Consider the following 7,993-nt stretch of genomic DNA (forward strand, 5'->3'; position numbering starts at 1 on the left):
TTCCAACAACATTTTTCACAGAAATAGAACAAAGAATCCTAAAATTTATATGGAACAACAAAAGACCCCGAATAGGTAAAGGAATCCTGAGAAAAAAGAACAAAGCTGGAGGTATCACACTCCCTGATTTCAAAACATACTACAAAGCTATAGTAACCAAAACAGCATGGTACTGGCACAAAAACAGACACACAGACCAATGGAATAGAATCGAAAGCCCAGAAATTAACTCATACATCTATGGACTGCTAATCTTTGACGAAGGAGTCAAGAACATACAATGGAGAAAAGAAAGTCTCTTCAACAAATGGTGTTGGGAAAACTGGATAGCCACATGCAAAAAATGAAAGTAGACCCTTACCTTACACCATACACAAAAATTAACTCCAAATGGATTAAAGACTTGAATGTAAGACCTGAAACTATGAAACTTCTAGAAGAAAAGATAGACAGTACACTCTTCGACATCGGTCTTAGCAACATATTTTCAAGCACCATGTCTGACTGGGCAAGAGAAACAATAGAAAAAATAAACAAATGGGACTACATCAAACTAAAAAGCTTCTGCACAGCAAAGGAAACCATCAACAAAACAAAAAGACAACCTAACAATTGGGAGAAGATATTTGCAAACCATACACCTGGTAAGGGGTTAATCTCCAAAATATATAAAGAACTCATGCATCTCAACAACAAAAAAGCTAACAACCCAATTACAAAATGGGCAAAAGACCTGAACAGACATTTCTCCAAAGAAGATATACAGATGGCCAACAGACACATGAAAAGATGTTCAACATCATTAACTATCAGGGAAATGCAAATCAAAATTACAATGAGATATCACCTCACGCCTGTCAGGATGGCTATAATTAACAAGACAGGAAACAACATGCTGTGGAGAGGATGTGGAGAGATGGGAACTCTCATACACTGCTGGTGGGAGTGCAAACTGGTGCAGCCACTATGGAAAACAGTATGGAGATTCCTCAAAAAATCAAGGATAGAACTACTGTATGATCCAGCTATTCCACTGCCGGGTATTTATCCAAAGAACTTGAAAACACCAATGCATAAAGATACATGCACCCCTGTGTTCACTGCAGCGTTATTCACAATAGCCAAGACTTGGAAGCAACCTAAGTGCCCATCAAAGGACGAATGGAGAAAGAAGATGTGGTATATCTACACAATGGAATACTACTCAGCCATAAGAAACGATGAAATCCAGCCATTTGTGACAACATGGATGGACATTTGAGGGTATTATGCAAAGTGAAATAAGTCAGAGGGAGAAGGTCAAATACCGTACGATTTCCTTCATTAAGTAGTAGATAATAACAACAATAAACAAACACATAGAGACAGAGATTGGATTGGTGGTTACCAGAGCGGAAGGGGGGAGGGAGGAGGGCGAAAGGGATAATTCGGCACATGTGTGTGGTGATGGGTTGTAATTAGTATTTGAGTGGTGAACATGATGTAATCTATGCATAAATAGAAGTATAATGATGTACACCTGAAATTTATACAATGTTATAAACCAATGTTACTGCAATAAACAAAAAATTTAAAAAAAAAGAAAGAAAAGGGCATAGTTTTACTTCAAACCCCTACGGGTCTGCACCGTGATTCTCCTATTGGAGTTTTCGGCAGGGGCTCCCCGAACAATTTGTCTTTTGCTACAGACACTTGTCATACTATTGGGTCTGCTGGGTCTCTAGACCTAAGTGGCAGGGCAGCTTGAACAACTTAGACCCACCGCAGAGCCTTTTCTGGTTCTGGGCCCCACTCTAAACTGGTAACTTTGTGGGTTACTTGGTAAATGGGTTGGAGTAACAATCTCCGACGTAGTATATGTTGCCTCCAAAATCCAAACAGGCCTACCAAGCTTTGTGTCTCTTTATTCATGGTGGCCAACGAAAGGTGAAGCAATCTGCCTGTCATTTTAAAAGCTATATTTCAACATGTCCCAGGCAATGGGACCCCTAGAAACTTCATCTGTGTGTCAAGTCCTTGAATTTTCACAGGGTTTATCGCCCGTCCTCTGGAACACGTGTGTTCTACCAAAGTATCTGGGCTGCTTGCTACTTCCTGCTCAACAGGTCCAATTAGCATAATGTCATCAACATAAGGGATGAGCATGATGTTCTGTGGGCTATCAAGATGATCGAGGCCCCCTCTGTCTATATTATGACACAAAGCAGGAGGCTGATGTAGCCCTGAAGAAAAATAGTGAAGTAATAATAGCCTGACATCATCCCACACAAAGGCAGATTGCTCTGGGGTTGAAAAAACATTTTCCAGAAGCCAGGGGTTATATTGATTTGCTCCAGTAAAAACACCACATCCAGGGTGCAGCTGTAATTGGATTCACTACCTAATTACGTTTATAGTAATCCATAGTCATTCTCCAAAATCCATCAAGCTTTTGGATCCGCCAGAAGGACAAATTAAATGGGATTGTGGTAGGAATAACTACTCTGCATCTTTCAAGCTTTGTTGGTGGTGCTAATCTTTGCAATTCTCTCAAGAATGAATTACTGTCATGATGCTGGGGAGGAGGATGGTTTCATCTCCTCAGTAGCTAGAATACATAGGTCTGGGCAACTACAAGGTGGTAGAAGTAGGATTGTCCCTGATCACCAGTCCCAGTGACCCACTTGTAGAATTCATGTTTCCTGTTCCATAATCTCAGGCCTTGACAAGGTCCTATTTCTGTGTGTGTGTGTGTGTGTGTGTGTGTGTGTGTGTGTGTCTGCAAGCATGCTTCCACCAGGGAACTGGAGGCTGGGACCATGGTTTGGCCACGCTGGGCTCCTTATGCCAGTGGGCCAGCAGACAAAGATGTTTCTGTACTGGCAGGTAGTCGATCCTGATTCACATGAATAGCAACGGTTGCCATTTCATAATGGATAAAGAAAGAGGATGTCTGGGATTCACTGGGGCATCTCTTGGTGCTTCTCTGCCCAGTCATAACTCTGAGTGGGTTACTACAGCAACCATGGCCTGACAAGAGCAAGGCCAGCAGGCTGAAGGTCTGGATCACCCCATCAAGCAAGTAACCCAGATCAGCCAAAGTGCTGGCTGAGGGTGAGGGAAACCCAGAATGGTTGGTAGAGCAGGGAGATGATGAATATCAGTTATGGCCCCGGGACCAGCTGTAATAAAGGAATGTCACATGGTTTCATAGTCCTTTTTAAAGAAGTGCAACTGGCCATCAGCTTGAAGAACTGGATTTAAACTTCCTCTCTTGGAAAAAAATTGAGAGCATCATTTTTCTCATACAAGATCCAGATATAAATGGGTATGAACAGATCTAAGAGGTGCAAAGGATGGATGTACAAGATCCGGTTTATTTCACTCCAGATATGTTCAGCCTGACTGGCCCTCTCCTCTTCCTGAGACATAAGCCCTACATTCTGGCTAGATTGGCGCCGGGGATGGCTTATTTCATTCCAGTGGTCATAGCCCTGCCCACTGTACCTCCCAGCTCTGGTTGCTTCAGCCTCCTGTTGGGGTTCAGGACCAGCTGTCACCAGAGCTTCTGTCACATCTGCTGCCATAGGAGCCACAGCAGCTCCAGCACCAGGTCTGACCTGACTGGACCCTTGGGAGCTCTGGCTTCCCAATGACTTCCCAGAGTGGTCAAGTGCCCAAGTTGCAGATCATAAAGAATTACTATCCCCAGTGGAGGATTTTGGTCAATGAAAGACAGAATATGGGTAGGTACCCACCAATAAGTGGCTTTCTTTTCCTTACCCAATGGATCGTTTTTAGATGCGGTGGTTCCACATGGCTTCTCTGGAGATGTTCTGTGAGCAACCCCATCGAGCATTCTTGTGAAGATGGTACCAGCTCAGTAAAGCACCGCCTTTTAGATGTTCTCCTGACTTCCCTGCCTGACTACCCCCTTTTCCCTCACTCCTGCTTCTTTCCAATAAAGCATCAGCACATATGCTTTGCCTCAGGCTGGCTCTGTGTTCTAGGAAATCTGGGTCAGGAAGGGGGTGTGGCCAGAGAATAGGATATCTAAAACTGAAATCGTAGTGGGATTGAGGTTATTGTAATGACAAGGTCTAGAATATAACCATGGAAGGGAATGGCTTAGAAAGAATGGATGACAAGCTAATGGAGAAGAGAATATCACGGAATTTAGAGCCCATGGCACTGGAATAACCATCAAGGTGGATATGGAAATCCCCAAGAATGATGTTGGAGTATTGGAGAGTGATTCAGGAGCTAAAATCTTCAAAGCATGAGGGAGGCGGCAGAAACGCCTGCATACAGAGGAGTTGTGGATAGTATAGTCTCTTCACATTATGGAAGAGAGGGCATTTAGGATTAGCAATGAGGAACAAGAACCACAATGTGACTCACCTCCAGGCCCCGTGATATGAGGGCTGTAGGAGAGCAAGCAACTACTTCCTGAGAGGATTACAAAGAGAGCGGTATCCTCAGACAAGAATTACTTTGCAGAGCTGGAAGATGAAGAGAACATTCCTGAAGGAGGGTGAGGATGCAGAGTATTCTGCTGCCGGATGACCTTGAGCTCCAGGGGCACAACGGAAAGGTTTCAGGAGATGAGGGGTTATGGCAGATGAGATGGTGTACAAGCTGAACGGGGATTGGAGCTGGGGAATGAGGATGACTTGGGTGGCTACATACACAGGGCTAAAGGGCCTAGTGAGATTCATCCTGATGCGCCCAAGGCACAGAGGGATGGCAAGTATTCAGGAGAAGGAGTGTAAGCTCTTGGTCAGAGTATGCACGTTTGGGGGTCCCACTCAGCCCTCCTGAAGGAGGTGTGGGGTCCTGCAGGTGTGGGGGACGGGTCCTGCTCTGAAAGCACAAGCCCCTCCCTCATGATTTCTGCAGACAGGGAGGAGTCTAGGACAGCAGAAGCGTCCTCTTACCTAGCTGAGTGGGCACACTAGCCCCCTGCCAGCCACAATGATATAAGCACTGGACGTTCCCCGAGATCTTGCAGGTGTGATGTTAGGCAGACCTGTCTGTTTTTTCGCTGTTCTTCGGTTCTGCATTCTGGCAGGCGACTGTTTTTCTTTGCTTGCATTTGGCATATGTCTACTTATTTCTAAGACACCATTAGCTTAGACAAACCTTCACATCCTTTTACTTTTCTTTCCAGTCTTTCACCTATTTTACATAGCTTGGATTCTTTATCTTCTTATGAAAAGGAGTCTATTTTTAATTTCTTGACATTTCCCTCATAACCTTCTGTTCTCTTTTTCTGTTCATCTGACTCTTTCTTTTACCTTAACTAACTTAGTCCTTTTTGGAGCTTGTTCAGCCTGACACAGCTAGTGCAGACTGTTTCCCACTTTTTCCAAGAAATGTGCAAACCCCCCTCCTCCTTTTGACCAACTCTTCAGAAGGACTTGGTGACCTGTACACAATAACCTGAATTCACTGACTTTACACATTTTATTTCCATTAACTAGCTTTGATATCTTCCCTTCTTCTAATATAGTAGATTTCCTCTCTGCTCAGTAATGCCCACCTAACATTTCCCCAGCTTTTACTTACATGTTTCCATCTTTCACAGCACTTCCCTCATCTTCTACAAAATTACCCTCGCTTTCTACAAATACCGCCCCCCTACCTTCTACAAGAATTCTCCTACCTTTTATAAATATTTCCCATTTTTGACATGTGTCTTTCTAAGATGTTTTTCTCCCCAAACCTACTCCTATAGTTTATATTCTGGAATTTGACCAGAATACCAGTGCATGACTCACTTAATTTCGGCTGATGTAAAACTTGAAATCCGTAACATTGCAAAATCGTGTGTACATTACCATCACCTTTTAGTTCCCTTTGTGAAATCTTCCCCTTAGCTACTTAGGATTATCATGAGCTCACAGGTCTTTTAACAGACTCAACCAATTCTGATTCACTGGGGTCATTGTTTCCCTCTCAGAGTTCATTGTTTCCCTCTCAGAGTTCACATGGTCAATCTTTGGCCACATGTAGCCTTGTTTTTAGGCTGGCTTTTCTGACCTTGTCAGTTCTGCCCAGGGATCTCTGAATGCATCCTTGCTTTCTTAAACGAATGACAGGATGCTCCAGGCTCAATTTGAAATGCTTCCTACTTCAAGAGATAGAATCAGTTTCTTTCCCAGAATCTTAGCTCTGCTTCCAGGAGAAAAGTATTAGGGTCAAAATCTGGGAGCTAGGAGTGCACATTAGCTGGTGCCACTCCTCAGCCAGAGGAAGGCAGGTCAATACTAGAGTTTTCTCAGGACACTTTGATGCCATAGAAAGAATTTTCTCTTCCTTTTGGTTTTTTATCTCCCTTTTTTGTAAGGAGTTACGAGTATATCATCTCATGTTTCCAAGTTGTCTCTACCTTACCAACGTTCTTGTTACCTTTCTCTAATGTGAGATATTATTAATCAACTTTCTCTCTTTTTTCAGCTGATAATTTTTCCATTTTCCCACAAACACTGGTGTACAAAATTGTCAAAACAAACTACATGACTTAATTATAGTGTTGTCCCTCCAATTTACAAGTCTCCATTTTTATTTTCTCTTAATTCTCAGCTCAAGCATCCTTGGGCTCCAAAGTGTGCATGTCCAGACGACCTGACTCATGAGCATCATCGCATACCAATCATCCGAAAAGAAAAAGAAAAAGAAATCCCAACCTTCCTGAGGAACTTTTACCTCATAGAGAGTACCAAGCACTTCATAAAGGAAGAATGGAGACAAATACTATTTCTCAAGGTTTTATTTAAGCTTCTCCTCTAGTTTTCTTCATCTGAGCCTTACAATTTAAATCTATTTTCTTCCCCTTTATATTTTCTCTTTTCCCTGGTGCTTAAGAATATTTTTTTTTTGGTCATTGGAAGTTTTAGAACTGATCTCTGTTTTCTCGTAGATCCTAGGAAACATCTTTTACATCCCTTCCTAAGCCTCCCAATATGATTATAATGTTGTTTTTGGTTCCTTTATTTATTACGTTTGTAACTGCAAATGCTAGCTGTCACGTTTATCTCTCGTTTCATCACCTAAAGACTGTGTCTCTTGACGCCAACTTTTAAAGAAATTGGTGCCCTTATTCTTCATTTACCTTTCCTTCGACCTTCCATCTGTTTCTGTCGTCTGTACTTTTATTTTTATATTGTCAAGGTTAAAAGTATTTCTATTCTCTTCTTTTGCCATAATACATTCTGTTCAATGTCAGAGTTAAAAATCAATAAGTGAATGTATGAAGTCTATGTCATTGGGTAAGAGTGTTTCTGTTTTGTGCAAGAGAAAACTCAACCCAAACTCATTTACTCCAAAAGTGGGTTTGTAGGTTCACACAGTAGAAAAGTCCCAGAGTAGGGCTGGCAACAGGTATGTCTTAAAGCAGGAGGTCGTAAAATATCATCAGCATGTGGGGCCTCTCCATCTTTTGGCTCTGCTTCCCACTGTGTGTTGGTTTCATCCTCAGAGAGGCTCTCTCTGCCCTGTGGTTTTGATACGGCTGCTAGCAACTTCTGGGGCTACGTCATTCCAGGCTTATGTCCAGCAGGAGAGAGTAAATATCTTTGCCTCAACATTTCCAGCTCAAGTCCTAAGATTCCCTGTGATTGGACATCTTGGGGTATGTGTTGCCTCTTAACCAATAATGTCACTACTGAGTGCTACATATTGTTTGGCTTAAACCTAGCTTATATGTTCCATCCTTAGACTTGGGAACAGAGCCCTCCCCAGACCAAATGGCTGATTGGAGAAGGGCCGTGAGCTATTTGGGAAATAGATGTCATGTAAATATTTCCTTGTAATTTTCCTGTCTCTCCCCAGGCACCAACTTTCCTCAGCCCCAAAGCAAAGCCCATCTTCCCTCCCCTCATGAATATCAATTCTTGTAAACAGATGCCTGGGAGGGAGTTTGAGGCCTCACACCCCTAAATTCTGAGTAGTCTCTGCTGTGACAGCCAGCTCCTGAGAACCTCTGGGAAAGGATACTGAGAAGAGGAGAGAA

The sequence above is a fragment of the Ceratotherium simum genome, chromosome 7 (genome assembly GCF_057802395.1).
Source record: "Ceratotherium simum simum isolate JZ-2026a chromosome 7, ASM5780239v1, whole genome shotgun sequence".
Classification (NCBI taxonomy): Eukaryota; Metazoa; Chordata; class Mammalia; order Perissodactyla; family Rhinocerotidae; genus Ceratotherium; species Ceratotherium simum.